Below are 16,514 nucleotides of genomic sequence, written 5' to 3' on the forward strand. Positions count from 1 at the left end.
AAGGAAATTAAAGGCATCCAAATCGGCAAAGAAGAAGTCAAATTATCACTCTTCGCAGATGATATGATACTCTATGTGGAAAACCCAAAAGACTCCACTCCAAAACTGCTAGAACTGGTACAGGAATTCAGTAAAGTGTCAGGATATAAGATCAATGCACAGAAATCAGTTGCATTTCTCTACACCAACAACAAGACAGAAGAAAGAGAAATTAAGGAGTCAATCCCATTTACAATTGCACCCCAAACCATAAGATACCTAGGAATAAACCTAACCAAAGAGGCACAGAATCTATACTCAGAAAACTATAAAGTACTCATGAAAGAAATTGAGGAAGACACAAAGAAATGGAAAAATGTTCCATGCTCCTGGATTGGAAGAATAAATATTGTGAAAATGTCTATGCTACCTAAAGCAATCTACACATTTAATGCAATTCCTATCAAAGTACCATCCATCTTTTTCAAAGAAATGGAACAAATAATTTTAAAATTTATATGGAACCAGAAAAGACCTCGAATAGCCAAAGGGATATTGAAAAACAAAGCCAAAGTTGGTGGCATCACAATTCCGGACTTCAAGCTTTATTACAAAGCTGTCATCATCAAGACAGCATGGTACTGGCACAAAAACAGACACATAGACCAATGGAACAGAATAGAGAGCCCAGAAATAGACCCTCAACTCTATGGTCAACTAATCTTCGACAAAGCAGGAAAGAATGTCCAATGGAAAAAAGACAGCCTCTTCAATAAATGGTGTTGGGAAAATTGGACAGCCACGTGCAGAAAAATGAAATTGGACCATTTCCTTACACCACACACAAAAATAGATTCAAAATGGATTAAGGACCTCAATGTGAGAAAGGAATCCATCAAAATCCTTGAGGAGAACACAGGCAGCAACCTCTTCGACCTCAGCCGCAGCAACATCTTCCTAGGAACATCGCCAAAGGCAAGGGAAGCAAAGGCAAAAATGAACTTTTGGGATTTCATCAAAATCAAAAGCTTTTGCACAGCAAAGGAAACAGTTAACAAAACCAAAAGACAACTGACAGAATGGGAGAAGATATTTGCAAACGACATATCAGATAAAGGACTATTGTCCAAAATCTATAAAGAACTTAACAAACTCAACACCCAAAGAACAAATAATCCAATCAAGAAATGGGCAGAGGACATGAACAGACATTTCTGCAAAGAAGACATCCAGATGGCCAACAGACACATGAAAAAGTGCTCCATATCACTCGGCATCAGGGAAATACAAATCAAAACCACAAGGAGATATCACCTCACACCAGTCAGAATGGCTAAAATCAACAAGTCAGGAAATGACAGATGCTGGCGAGGATGCGGAGAAAGGGGAACCCTCCTACACTGTTGGTGGGAATGCAAGCTGGTGCAACCACTCTGGAAAACAGCATGGAGGTTCCTCAAAATGTTGAAAATAGAACTGCCCTATGACCCAGCAATTGCACTACTGGGTATTTACCCTAAAGATACAAACGTAGTGATCCAAAGGGGCACGTGCACCCGAATGTTTATAGCAGCAATGTCCACAACAGCCAAACTATGGAAAGAACCTAGATGTCCATCAACAGATGAATGGATCAAGAAGAAGTGGTATATATACACAATGGAATACTATGCAGCCATCAAAAGAAACGAAATCTTGCCATTTGCGACAACATGGATGGAACTAGAGCGTATCATGCTTAGCGAAATAAGTCAAGCGGAGAAAGACAACTATCATATGATCTCCCTGATATGAGGAAGTGGTGATGCAACATGGGGGCTTAAGTGGGTAGGAGAAGAATCCATGAAACAAGATGGGATAGGGAGGGAGACAAACCATAAGTGACGCTTAATCTCACGAAACAAACTGTGGGTTGCTGGGGGGAGGGGGGTTGGGAGAAGGGGGGTAGGGTTATGGACATTGGGGAGGGTATGTGCTTTTGGATAAATTGGAAGGGGAGATGAACCATGAGAGACTATGGACTCTGAAAAACAATCTGAGGGGTTTGAAGTGGCGGGTGGGTGGGAGGTTGGGGTACCAGGTGGTGGGTATTATAGAGGGCACAGCTTGCATGGAGCACTGGGTGTGGTGAAAAAATAATGAATACTGTTTTTCTGAAAATAAATAAATTGGGGAAAAAAAAAAACTAGTATTGTACTACGTGGTGACTAGCATAACATAATAAAAAAATAATTTAAAAAAAAAAAAAAAGAAAAAAGAAATTAGAATGTTCAGTCCAAGGTAGACGTCAAAACTCCCCGTTGATTTTATATCAAATTTAGCTGATTTCAAGCTTTCTGGTCCTGGCAGATATTTCAGGAGTTCTTTTTTCTTTTCTTTTCTTTTCTTTCTTTCTTTCTTTTTTTTTTTTTTTTTTTTTTTAGGATTTTATTTATTCATTTGATAGAGAGAGACACATTGAGAGAGGGAACTCAAGCAGGGGAATGGGAGAGGGAGAAACAGGCTTCCCGCTGAGCAGGGAGACCAATACCGGGGTCAATCCCAGGCTCCTGGGGTCATGACCGAAGCTAAAGGCAGATGCTCAACAACTGAGCCACCCAGGCACCCCTCAAGTATGTCTTTCTTTTGCTGGCCCTGTTCCTTCTGGAGTCCCCAAGATGAAACAAAGGCATTTTCTTGGCTGGTTGCTTCTGATGTCTTAATGTGTTCCCAGGGTGTTATCCTCTTGGTCCTGCATGTGGGGGCCACCTGGACTCAGGTGGGAACCCTCCAGACAAGACCCTCAATGCTCCATGCTTGCTTCCTCTCCTGCAGAGCCCTTGGCTGGATCTCAGGAAGCACACACACCCTACCCTTTGCCACAACAATCTCAGATGATGCCCCATGAGGCATCTGGCTCCTGGCCCTTGTCACAAAAGCTATGCACCATCTAAAACCTGATGGATTTTCCAGATAGACTACTGATGTCACTAGGCAGCAAGAAACATATTTCAAACTCTCTAGTGGTTCCCTGGGGGAGGGGACACAGTTGATGGGCAGCCGATTTCTCCGAAGAAGTATCTCCATAGAGGTCCTTCACCCACACCCCACACATTGATTGCTTTGTTTTTTTTTTTTTTTAAGTTTTTATTTTAAGTACAGTTTGTTCACAGAGTGTTATATTAATTTCAGGTGTACAATATAGTGATTCAAAAGTTCCATGCAACACCTGGTGCTCTGCTGTCCATCAACTGATGAATGAATAAAGGATATGTGATATATATATATACACACACACACACACACACAGACACAAATAGGATGTTATTAAGCCATTAAAAAAGAATGAAATCTTGCCATTTCAATGACATGGTTGGAACTTGAGAATATAATGCTAAGTAAAACAAATGCCACATGATTTTACTCATATACAGAATTTAAGAAACAAAACAAGCAAGCAAAAGGGAAAAAAAGAGAGAGAGAGAGAGACTCTTAATTATTGAGAACAACCAAACAGTTACTATTAACTGCCTTTTAATCCTCTCTCCACTGAAGGGTTCCAGAAACTTCTGTGTTTCCTCTGTAAGTTCCACATGAATTTTATGTCTGATGGATCCATTTGAATGTGTCAGTCAATACAGAGGCAGGAAGAGTCTTTGTTATATATGTCACAAGAACATACACACAGTTGTGCCAACAGTCACAGTTGTGCCAACACTTGGATCCCCAGATCTGGGGTCTGGCAGAGTCATGACAGGTTTGCTTTGGGACCAGAGACAGGCTGTGGAGGATGATATATGCTCAGTGTTCACCCTTTCTTTGAACACTGTGAAGAGAACAGACAACCCAGGAAGAGTGTTTTTCCTTCCAGACCTCTCCTGGGGGATACTTTGCTCTGAAATTCCTTTCTCTTTCAATTGTGTATGCAAGTGTACACGTATGTATATATGTGCGTTTGAACACATAACAAACCCACTAATTATGTATAGAGACCCCCACTCTGCCTGAAGGCAATTGGCCTCACACATGACCATTTCTTAGGGAGGAGCAACACATGCCTTTACGCTAACTGCCTACCTCACTCCTCCATGACTGTAGGCCCCAGTTTTGAGTAAACTCACTCCCAGATGAACGGAGTATCCTAGGCAACCTCTAGACCCATACCGCTGCCTCTTCATCTCTGTTTTATTCTTTACCCTTTGGCATACAATCTGCCCTTGGAGGTGGAGGCATTGGGCATCATATCCCTACTCCCAGAAAAATAAGTGCTATGACAAGTTTGCTTTTCTCCTGACTTATCATTTTCTAAAGAGGCCAAGAGACAAAGACAGGACAAAATTGCTGCTGCTACTACTGAAACTAAGAAATTTCTAGCCAGGTTTTTCCTGGGTTCACCCATCCTTTAAGTGACTCCTGGTAATACAAACAATGGGGCCATCTTGGCTTTTTTTTAATCAACTGCTATGCCCTTAGAGATGAATGTAGATATTTCACTCTATGAATTATTTCCCATCCCTCCACATGTTGGATGCAGGAAATCAATATCCATACCTGATGTTGACCTTTTTGTTCTATAATATTCTACCCAGTAAAGCTGTTGTGTCCTTAAAGAACTTTTCAATTTCATATTTCACTTGGTAGAGCATGAACCTAATCTCCTGCCCTCAGTTCACATCCATAATTCTTCACCATTCAGCCCTGACCTTAAATACCTTACCAAAAGCCACATGAAGTATGTATTGTACAAAAATAGCACCTAGCATATGCTTGTGTTCCCAGGACAAATTACAAGTTTAGTCTCTTTAATTAGAGTTCACATCCTTGTTACTTATTGTGTATATGTTTCTGTGTTAAAACATGGCACTACAGTATGTAGAAAATTCGACATTTCTGGGCTAAAAGCTTCATGGATTAGAGAGATTTGTGTAATTAGAAAATAGTGGTTCTAGATCACCTTTAGAGTAAGACAAGCTGAGGTTGGAATCTCAGTTCATCCCTTGAATGGAATGAATGACATTCAAAGACACACCATGAATGACTTTGGATGTTAGTTCAGTTCTCTGTGACTGTTTCTTATTCTGCTCACTCTGATGGGAGCCCCCTCATCAGTGAATAGTGTGAAGAAACAGCAACCAATAATGACACCTGATCTATATACTGAATGTCACTATTCAGTAGACTCTGTGCTGAGAGCTTCAGAAACCTCTCAGGGAAAGGAGATATGCAGAAATCTTGGAGCACAGGGAGCTCTCCACAGCATGGCAGTACACAGATATGTCCAGCTTAGGATACTTTTTCATTCTTAAAAATCTTTGAGGACCTCTAAGAGCTTTGCTTATATAGGTTATATCTGTCAATATTTACCAGATTCACAATTTCTTTGAGAAATGTTTTAAAGATATATTGATCTACCTTAAAATAGGCATACTAACCCATTAAGCGATAATATAAATATCATATTTTTTTATGAAAAATCGCTTCATTTTCAAAAAAAGAATAGGATGTGAGGTCGATCTGGCTGCAACATCTGTCACCCCATTGATCGCCAGGGTTGATTCGGCTGATCTGGCTGGCTAGGCGGGTGTCCCCTTCCTCCCTCACCGCTCCATGTGCGTCCCTCCCGAAGCTGCGTGCTCGGTCGAAGAGGACGACCTTCCCCGATAGAGGAGAGGACTGTTCTTCGGTCAAGGGTATACTAGTAGCTGTGCTCCCCTGCTAGAACCTCCAAACAAGCTCTCAAAAAAAGAATAAAGTAATGATGTTGCTTTGGTTGAAGACTGTGCACAAAGCCAGCCATTCCAAAGTATGTGGGTGGGACAAGAAAGATTTTATGGACATGTGAAAGGGTCCCCGGATTCTCAGACTGCACTGAGAACCTCTTAAATAAGACCACATGCCATATTCAATAAATCACAGCTGATGTCATTACTTCTGTTATTATTTTTAAATTTTCCTACTAAAGATGAATGTCATGACATAGGACTAGACCCCATGCATCCCAGACAGAGGGTGTCTGTTGCCATCCATCCTTCCTTCAGTGACTGGGACTAGGGAGGGCACACTGCCAACCTGGGTGTGCAGTTCTGGTTAATCCATTCAGCTTTGGTGTTCTGTGTGCAGCTATTGGATTACCAGAGGCTATACCTACCCCTGGGTCAAAACATTCTGTCAAAATACTCATCAGCCTTGGTTGCCAAAGTGGATCCAGCCAGGTAGGTACCAGGTAGGTAGGTAGCTTACAGGTGTAAGCAGCATAGTCACATTTCAGCATTCTGGAAACCATGTCTCATATGACAGTTCAAGTGTCATCCCAGCTGGTAGGAACAGCACAGCCACCAGGACCTTTTGGGCTTCTCTGCCCATAGCCCACAATGTCTTAGTGGGAAGAGTCAAGTACAGTTCCCATATTATAAAAATAAGCAAGATTTCACTATGAACTGAAAGATGCTGACTTGTTAGAGATAGGTAAGGGTTGCCTACTCATATTCTTATGAGTAAGTGGACCCAGGAGAGTCTCAGCTTCTGATTTTCTACTGTTCTGAAAACACCTTGGATAAAATTTCATCCAAGGCAAATACAACTCTATCCCAAATGGAGAATCTGGTGCATCATCTACAGGATGTCTACTAAGAATTCTTTATCTAGTAGTTGGATCAGGGTGGTTAAGGACCATCTATGAAGCCCCCAGGGCTATAGGTTTGCAAACCATAACCACCAAAGGCCTGGTGTCCACAATACACTAAACAACACAGCCATCTTGAGAAGCACCAAGAGCTCCAATCAGAGATCCTTCCTTTCATCCATTGCACTGCTTAGCAAAACCAGCCACCTCTGGGAACTTCCTATAAGCTGTCCTGTACAGCTGTCCCTGTACCTATCCCATGGTAGTTGATCTCCCACACAAAGCCCTGACCAGGGCAAGTTATTATAGACATGGTAACTGGGGCACACACTCACTTGGATCATACTGTAAGCACCCAAGAATTTAAAGCAAATAATAACCTTCATATCAGTTCCTGAGGTTCCCTAAGGACACTGACTAATCAGCTTGTGTACTAAACTAAAATGGGGCTAGAAGCAGAGTTCAGTTCTTCAGCTGGAAATCCTGGAGATGATCTGGGTCCTTATTTGATCATAAAAGTATCTTACCAGAAGGAAATAACTATTGTTCTGTAAGCCCAAAATGTGAGATCTCCCATCTGGATGCCAACACTAAGGTCTTGCATCTGGGTCCCCTTAAAAAGGAGGGATGCAAAACCAGACTTGAGCTGGGGCCATGCTGGGGCCGGTGGGATTCTGGTCCTGAAGCCTGTTGGCAGGTATAAGGACAGATCACCCCAGGCGTAGGGTGCTGTGTTTGCCTTTTGCTTCATGGGCAATAATGCTCATGGGAAAATTTGCCCAGAATGTGAAGACATCTGTGTTGTTGTTTCCCAGCACAATGAGGAGAAAACGAGGGCAGTGTACATTTATTTTTGTTTTGTTTTCATGAATCTTATGTTAAGGATTGTTCTTTCTTCCTAGTATCTTTTTCCTATTCATATTAAAATATATTTATATGAATAGGTGCAAGTAGATTGTTTACATTGTTTGAGTGTAATTTAGTATTTAATGTCATTACTTTTAGCAAAATAAGAGATTGAAAGCCAGCAATGGTGCAGATTTTGTGGGATCTGAAATTTCTTCAATTTGAGCATCTCCCTTAATAAATAAAAGATCTATTTTGATGAGAGAAGAAACTAACAACAAATTATATATCTTAAAACCTGACAGGTACCATGAATATCATGAGTTTCAGGAAAACAGCTTAATTTTGCTATTAACTCACTGCCTGGTAACCTTTATATTATAATTTCTTTTGGTACATGCTGGTTGGTTTCCTCTTCCCCTGACAATGATTTCATAATAGCATTTCTTATAACCAAAATAGGATGACAAGCCAGTTGTTTTCCTAACATGATTGATTAAAATCTGTTGTATTATTAATTTTAAACATCTTTTAGCTTTATAGCTCATAATTAGTAATATAATACATATTTTTAGAATTATTGACAAGTCTTAGAAGGCATCTGTCAAGTTCTTTCATGTATGAGCTGTACAATTCACAGTATTTTCATTTTTTTATTCAGTAACTAATCTTAAATGAATTGATGACCTCATTAGCCAGTTCATCATTGTGAAATGATCACCCAGAAGGTATGGGTTTTTCTTCTATTTTCTTGTTTTCCTCTTTGAAGTCAGTGTTCTGATGGTTGGAGTCCCAGGAGAGCTGGGGGAGACAATGTGTCTGGAAAGTGCACTCCCTTCTCAAGGGTACTTCTCTGAACATGCCCAAATTTAGGCCTTTCACAGTTTTCTTTTCCCCCTCTCCAATTACCTCAAAGCTAAGGAACATTGTAATCAAAAACATTTAAAGCTGGTGAAGAACTTGCAGACTTGATATATGTTCTAATTTTTGCAGGGAAACATAAAGTGGTAAATCCTAACTAGAGAACAAAGCCTCCCAAAGCGCACAATCACTCTGTTAGAAACACGAAAAAGCTTTGTGCAAGTCCTTGGTACTGTGTAGGTACTGCTGGAAATCTGGTGTTCAGTAAATTGCTATAATCGCTTAATAAGGATAGTCTGCAATTAGTTGAGAAAACATAGTAAATATATTATTTCAGCAGGTGCAATACTTGCATTAATTATATTTCTGCAGAGACTTCTTAATTGTTTTTCTTTAGAACACAAGTAACTTGAGGCTGATCTGTAACAGGACACAGAAGCCCATTAACATGGCCTAACTTCACTTAGACCAAGCTATACTTTTCTGAATCACTAATTCCACCATGGTGGTGAAGATAGCTGTCACATCTCTGCAGAACATAACAATCTTTTGACAAATATTTAAAAACATTTTAACTAATGAAATTCAGAATAAACATTGTGCTTCATATTGGCAGCTGAGAGAGCCATGCCAGGAACCATTATTCTTCATGGACTATAATTTACTATCCTCTCAGTCCAATACCAGCCCCAGCTTTGAGCACATATGGCTCTGAAAAGGCTTTCATCTAAAATATCCACCTAGGGGCATGTGTCTAGTTAAGATATGTCCAATAAAATGTTGGGACTGAAATTGTGATAAGTTCATACAAAGAAATACTACTCAGAAATTAAAAAATTAAAAAAAAAAAGAAATTATTGATGCAGACTAGAACACGGGTGTATCTCAAAATAACCACACAGAGTGAAAGAAGCCAGACCAAAAACAAAAGCTTATATACCCTATGATTCATTTATGTAAAACTCTGGGAAATATGCAATAATCAATAGTGACAGAAAGCAGATAATTTGTTGCTTGTGGAGGGAGAAGGGTGGACAGGAGGGATTACCAAGGGGCGTGAGAATGATAGATAGGTTCATTATCCTGTGTGTGGTGATGGTCTCATGGGGTTATACATATGCAAAAACTCATCAACTTGTATACTTTAACTTTATGCAACTTATTATATGTCAATTATACTTCATTAAACTGTGTAAAACAGTGTTACTGTTAAACAGGTAGTGTTATGTCCAAATAAGTTTAGAATAAAGAAAATTAAAGGTAATTTTTTTTCCTTATAGCATAATACCACCTAGGGGCATGAGGAAATGGCAGTCACTTGGTTTGTGGAAAGATTGGCTATGTCAAGGCCACCAAGACTATTTAGTTTTACTTATCTGTCAGAGCTGACAGCTGAGGGGGTCCCATAATTGGCATTGCAAATCATTCCAGGCAAGCCTAGAGGAGATGCTTCCCTAGAAGAGACCCAGATACAGGGTTTGCCTCTTGGAAGACAACACACAGGACAAAGGACCAAGGGTGAAATTCAGCCAATGGCAAGAAGAGTAAACAGATTTTACCCTAAAGTGAACTCTAATGCATTAGTAGAGCTGCTTGAAATCCTGTGTTGACAAGGACTCTGACCTCGCAGCAATTTAGGAAAAAGTACTGGAATTGATTATTAATGTCTGTCATGGACACATCTACTAAATAGCTGCCAACCTTGATTTAGGTGACCTTCAAGATTCCTTCTAACTCTAACCATGTAGATGCACTGACCAAATACAACTGTGCAAAATACTAAGGAAGATTCAGAAGAAGGAAACTGACTATAGATAACTTTTTTAAGTGCTGCCCTTGTGCCAGGTACTATTTTATCTGCTTCTCAGAATTTATCTTGTTACTTTTCACAGGTACCAGTAAGACTGCCATTTTACATCATCTGTGCGAGGCACCCAGTACTGCCTCACAGTTTGCAATGCCTCTCTTATAGGTAAATATAACCAATATGTTTGTTTTCAGTTGGTTAAACTGAGATTCAGAGGCATATGTGCAAGGTTACAGATGGTGACCATTATGTGGTAGAGTTAGATGTACACTAGTGTGTGGGATCCAACTCCAAACCTTTCTTACTCCCAGTTCTTTGCCCTTAATTAATAATACTATGACATATGGTATGTCCCCCAAAAGGACATGTTGAAAGAAACTCCAATGTTTTGAGCTTAAGTGACTGAGACAATGAGGATGTCACTAATAAGGATGGCTTTAGGAGGGAAGTGGTAAGGCAAATGGTATACCATTCCCAGTCTCTCCTTCCAAGTATACATATCTATAGTGAACCCTGCTCTGCTACACTATAATAAGTGAGGCCCTTACTTGAGTTAGCAAGAATCTTGATAAATTCTTTTTTTTTTAAGATTTTATTTATTTATTTGACACACAGAGAGAGATTACAAGTAGGCAGAGAGGCAAGTTGGCAGAGGCGTGGGGGACACAGGCTCCCTGCTGAACAGAAAGCCTGATGTGGGGCTCGATCCCAGGACCTTGATATCATGACCTGAGCTGAAGGCAGAGGCTTAACCCACTGAACTACCCAGGCACCCCAATAAATTCTTTTTGATTCACATGTGTCATACATTCAAATATAACCATTTATTGGTATATAAATTATATAGTATTTTAATACAATTTATTTTTAAATATGTTAAATAGGTTAATAAAATATAGAATAAATATGGAATTATAGCCTTTTATAATTGCTTTTACCAGTGCTCTTTATTTTTTTAAATATGGATATAAATTACTGCTATGAGGTTGTCTATTATCAGCATGAACTTCTATTTCTTGTGAGGTGGATCTATAAACAATGAATTCTTTCACTTTCTTTTTATCTAGGACTATTTTTATTATGCCTTCATATTTTGACAGTTTTGCTGGGTAAAATATTCTTGGTTAATGATTTTTCTTCTAGCACTTTGAATATGTCATCCCACTGCCTTCCAGCCTCAATTGTTTTTAATAAAAAGTCAGCTATTAATCATATTGGGTTCCTCAATGCTTATGAGGTGTCATTTTTCTGCTGTTGTTTTTGAGACTCTTCTTTGTCTTTCAACATTTTCACTCTGATGTGTCTAGGTGGGTATCTTTCTTGCACTTACCCTTCTTGTAGGTTATTAGCTTCTTGAATGTGTACATTAGTGGTTTTTAGTCATTACTTCTTTGAATATTTTTTTTCTTGTTCTCTCTTTTTTCTCCTTTTGATACTCTCATTATGTGTATATTGATATATTTAATGGTGTCACATTTCTCTGAGGTTCTGTTCACTCTCCTTTTTTTAAAATCTGCTCTTTGGATTGCATAATCCCTATAGATCTATTTTCTAATTCACTATTTTTTTTCTTCAGACAATTCAAATCTACTATTGACACCCTCTAGGGAATTTTTCTTTTTTCTTTTTTTTTTTTTTTTTAGGGAATTTTTCATTTCAGTACTTTTCCACCCCAGAATTTCTGTCTGTTTTTTCTTTTATAATCCCTATATCTTCATTGATATTCTGTATTTGATGAAATGTTAATATACATTATCTTATTTCTCTAATTATGCTTTCCTTTACTTCTGTGAGCATTCTTATAATGAAAATAAGTATTTTTCTGTTAGATCTGATATCTATTTACTCTCTCGGGCAGTTTGTATTGACTATAGTTTTCCCTGGTATATGAACTGTACTTTCCAAGTCTTATGTTTTGTTGTTGTTGTTGTTGAAAATTGAACACTTTAGATAGTATTTTGCAACAATTCTATATACTGACCCTTTCTTCTCTGAGCTGGGCTTGTTGTTATTTTTCTATTTATTATTTTAATAACTTGGCACAATTATTTTGGTGAAATATATTTCCCCACAGTGTGAAACTTGCGAAGTCACTCTTCAGAAGGCACAGCCTCGGGCACACATGTAATTGTGGACGGCAGTGGAATATTGGCATCATACTTGGCTATTAGAGTTCACAGATTTCTGCTTTGCTCTATTGTTTTCTAGAATGCCCTTGCTCAAAAGTCAAATACAATTAAATTTGGAGCTCTTTGCAGAGGTAGTTTTTGCAGCCAGATTTGAAGTTCATTCAGACTGCAGGAGGGCTCATCTTAACTTTTTCCCTGGTTCTTCTTGGTAAATTAACTGGTTTACAGTTGGGATTGTTACTCTCATGGAGTTACCAGCCTCCTGTTAATTGTTTAATGTGAAAATGCTTTGGGGAATGCTTTTTGGTTTGAACTTCCCCACACTCTGTTTCAAATAGAGACACTTCCTCTGGGAATAGTAGAGTTTTCTTGATGTCTACCTCTCCTCCTGGGAAAACTCTCTGAGCCACTGGTCCCGAGCTGGAGGAAGGAACAGTATCCCACTTCTCCAGAAATGATTCTGGAAAAACTTCTCAAACTTCTATTGGCATAGCATTTTCTACCCAAAAACTGAACTGAGAAGAGGGAAATTAGGACACAGAACTCTTGGCCTCAAACACGTGAGGTGGAATCTCTGTTCTCTGCATTGAGGCTGAGTGTTGGAATGGAATCCTGGACCTTTTGTCTACAGTCATCTGGGATTTAGACTCTGCAACAAGGAGTAGAGAAAGGATGAAAGAGAAGTTGTTAGCATGCCCTCTTGGGGAGACAATATCCCCAAGTTGATCCAGGGTCAACTGGATCCTGGGGTTGAGAGGGAGAGAAAACCCTATGTTCTTGGCTATACCCTTCCAAATAGTAGTGTCTCTCACTCTAAGTTAGGGAGAGAGGCAGTAGGGAACCAATGTATATCAAGTGTCACAGACTGGCCATTCTTACCTAGTTTTAATAGGTTTTCTTGAATAAATATTTCTATATTTACTGTATGTTCTTGGGACAATTTCCAGACACTTCAAATGGTTGTTTCTTTAATAAATTTTACCACTCATGTTTGTTTCAGTGAGGAAAAGTTCCATAGAACTCTTTATGTTACCATTTAGAAATGTTTGTATTTATATATATATTCTCCAAAAGGTTCATATCTACATCTATCATTTATTCTTTTTACTCATTGTTACATTTTGTAACTTATCTATATTGTAGCATGACATTGTAGTTCTTTCATCTTGATATTTCAATATGGAAATGCACCATGGCCTATTTGCCCATGTTTTTGATAGTGTGGATTAGCTAGTTTATTAGCTAGGTTTTTGTTTTGTCAAAAATACTGTCTTATTTAAGACATTCTTGTTTTTGTCCTGATGTTCAAGTGTGTTATTTTTGTATTTCCCCATTTAAGACGATAATATTCACTCTATTTTTCTTTTCTAGTAGAAAGTCATTATCAGGTTAAAGTTTTATCTTCTATTCCTACTTTGAAAAGAGTTTTCATTATTTTTTTTCAATTTTCTGCACTCATTATTTTCTTTTAATTTGTTAATATGCTAAATTCATTTTTATACATTTTCAAATATTAAATCTTCCATAGATGGGATAAACTCAATTTAATTTATTTTTTATAAACCATTGGGTTCAATTTGCTCATATTTTGTTTTAAATGTTTGCAACTACAGTCATAATAAGAGACAGATTTGTGGTATAAGAAAATGAAATGATAGAAATGAAAAGTGAGATTTTACCAGGGCTGGTAGGTTAAGGTTACTAATCCCTTTGTTTAAATTCTCTATACTTGCTAATTAGATTATCTGCTTAACCTATAATAATGCAAAGAGATACACTGACACCTCACAGAATAAGAGTGGATTTATCTTTGATGTTCTATTAATTTTCTTTATATAATTTTAGGTTCTCTTATTAGGCATATACATATTTAGAATCATTGGGTCTTTTTGATGAATTGAGTCTTTCACCATTTTGTAGGGGCCCTCTCTCTTCCTATTAATACTTTTGTCTTAGAGTATATTCTGTCTGATTTTGATATAACTGATTCTGTATTTTTTTTTGTTAGTAATTGCTTGATATGACTTTCTCATTATCTTGCTTTCAATTCTTTTATATAATTGTGTTCTAGGTGTGTCTCTTGCAAACAGGATAGATCTGGACTTTATTTTATCATTTAATTTGAAAATGTCTGTCCTATCACTGATGCATTTGGTCTGCTTATATTTATTTGTTGATTTATTTGTAATTACGGATTTATTTGTACCTGTTTCTCACATCCCAGAAGGGAAGATTTTTACTTAGGATAATTGACAAGTACGGAACATAGAGAATCATTCTTAACATGCTTCAGTTTATTTAGGATACAAATGAAAGTTAAAATTATTTCTGTTTTCCAATTAACTTTTTTTTTAAAATTTCTAAATGCTTCCAAATACTGATATCTTCTTGCTCATGTTGGAGCTGGGCCCATGGAGAGAAGTCACAGTGAGGGAATTTATAGGTCAACAGTTAAAGGAGTGACATTTATTGAGACTCTGAATGCTTGGAAGACAGGGTCTATAGAACAAACACCATTTTAAAAAATATCTGGGATCACTTTTGTAACAACATGGATGGGACTGGAAGAGATTATGCTGAGTGAAATAAATCAAGCAGAGAGAGTCAATTATCATATGGTTTCACTTATTTGTGGAGCATAACAAATAACATGGAGGATATGGGGAGATGGAGAGGAAAAGGGAGTTGAGGGAAATTGGAAGGGGAGGTGAACCATGAGAGACTATGGACTCTGAAAAACAACCTGAGGGTCTTAAAGGGGCTGGGGTTGGGGTGGGTGGGTGGGAGGTTGGGGGAACAAGGTGGTGGGTATTAGAGAGGAAACGCAGGGATTGCATGGAGCACTGGGTGTGGTGCATAAACAATGAATACTGTTATGCTGAAAAGAAATAAAAAAAAAAGCCATCACTGTTAAAATCTGCCTTTCAAAAGAATACTTAACATAAAAAAAAAAGAAATTTGGGATTCCATGGCCCAAAGAAAACTAGTTGGTCATTTTGAGGCCTATGTATGAAATCAGTTCATAACAGGCTTTAAAAGTGTTTTTTTCTTTATTTAAGATTAAATTAGAGAGGGAGTTTGAAACAAAGTCAATGCTTTCCTACCTGAAGATTCCAGAGGCCCTGAAATGAAGGGAGGATATCTGTGAGCTATTTTAAATATATGAAATACTCACCATCATAAAGCTGCATAGACTAACTAAATGTCTGTTTCTTTTGCTTATTTTGTTGTAATTATATCAATTCAGGAATAATAATCATAAAGTGGTAATATAGGTATCATGATTTTTTTAGTACAAAATTTAAATATAAGGGGTACCTGAGTGGCTTAGTCCTTAAGTGTCTGCCTTCAGCTCAGGTCATAATCCCAGGTCTTGAGATCGAGCCCCTCTTTGGACTCCTTGCTTGGTGAGCCTGCCTTTCCCTCTCGCTCTGACTCATGCTCCCTCTGCTTGTGTTCTCTCTCTCTGTGTCAAATAAATAAATAAATAAATGATAAACCCTTAAATAAATAAATAGGAAACAATATGATGATAAACAGGATATTTTCATAGTCTCAAAATACTACCCTGGAAGATATTTTATTAATTACATAGAAGAAAATAATAACTTTATAGTGGAAGAATCTGAAAGATCCATCTTAACCAATTGATGGTCAAACCTCACATAAGACATTAATAGAGTGTTCACACACACCCACACACACAGATACGAGGTACTGAGAAAGTTACATACTTCTATGATATCCTTCACAAAAAAGTGCATAACCTAATTAGAATACTTCACATAAAAATCAGTTCATCGATTCTCCTGCTTTCATTTTAAGTTAACATTGTATCAAAAAATAACACACGGGGGCGCCTGGGTGGCTCAGTGGGTTAAGCCACTGCCTTTGGCTCAGGTCATGATCTTGGGGTCCTGGGATCGAGTCCCGCATCGGGCTCTCTGCTCAGCAGGGGGCCTGCTTCCCTTCCTCTCTCTCTGCCTGCCTTTCTGCCTACTTGTGATCTCTCTCTGTCAAATAAATAAATAAAATCTTTAAAAAAAAAAAATAACACACGAAAAGGAAAAAACATGAACACAGTTGGATGAAGTTCCCATATGATGTAACTTGACCCTGGGATCAAGATATGGAACATTTCCAGAACCTCAGTATCCCCACATTCACCTTCTGCTCAGTAACCCCTCTCTCCAAGGGTAAACATTACCCTGGATTGAATCATCAGAAATTAGTTTTGTATCTTGTTTGCTTTATACAAATGGAATCATAGAATATACATTATGTTGTATCT

Source organism: Neovison vison, chromosome 8, assembly GCF_020171115.1.
Source record: "Neovison vison isolate M4711 chromosome 8, ASM_NN_V1, whole genome shotgun sequence".
Taxonomy (NCBI): Eukaryota; Metazoa; Chordata; class Mammalia; order Carnivora; family Mustelidae; genus Neogale; species Neogale vison.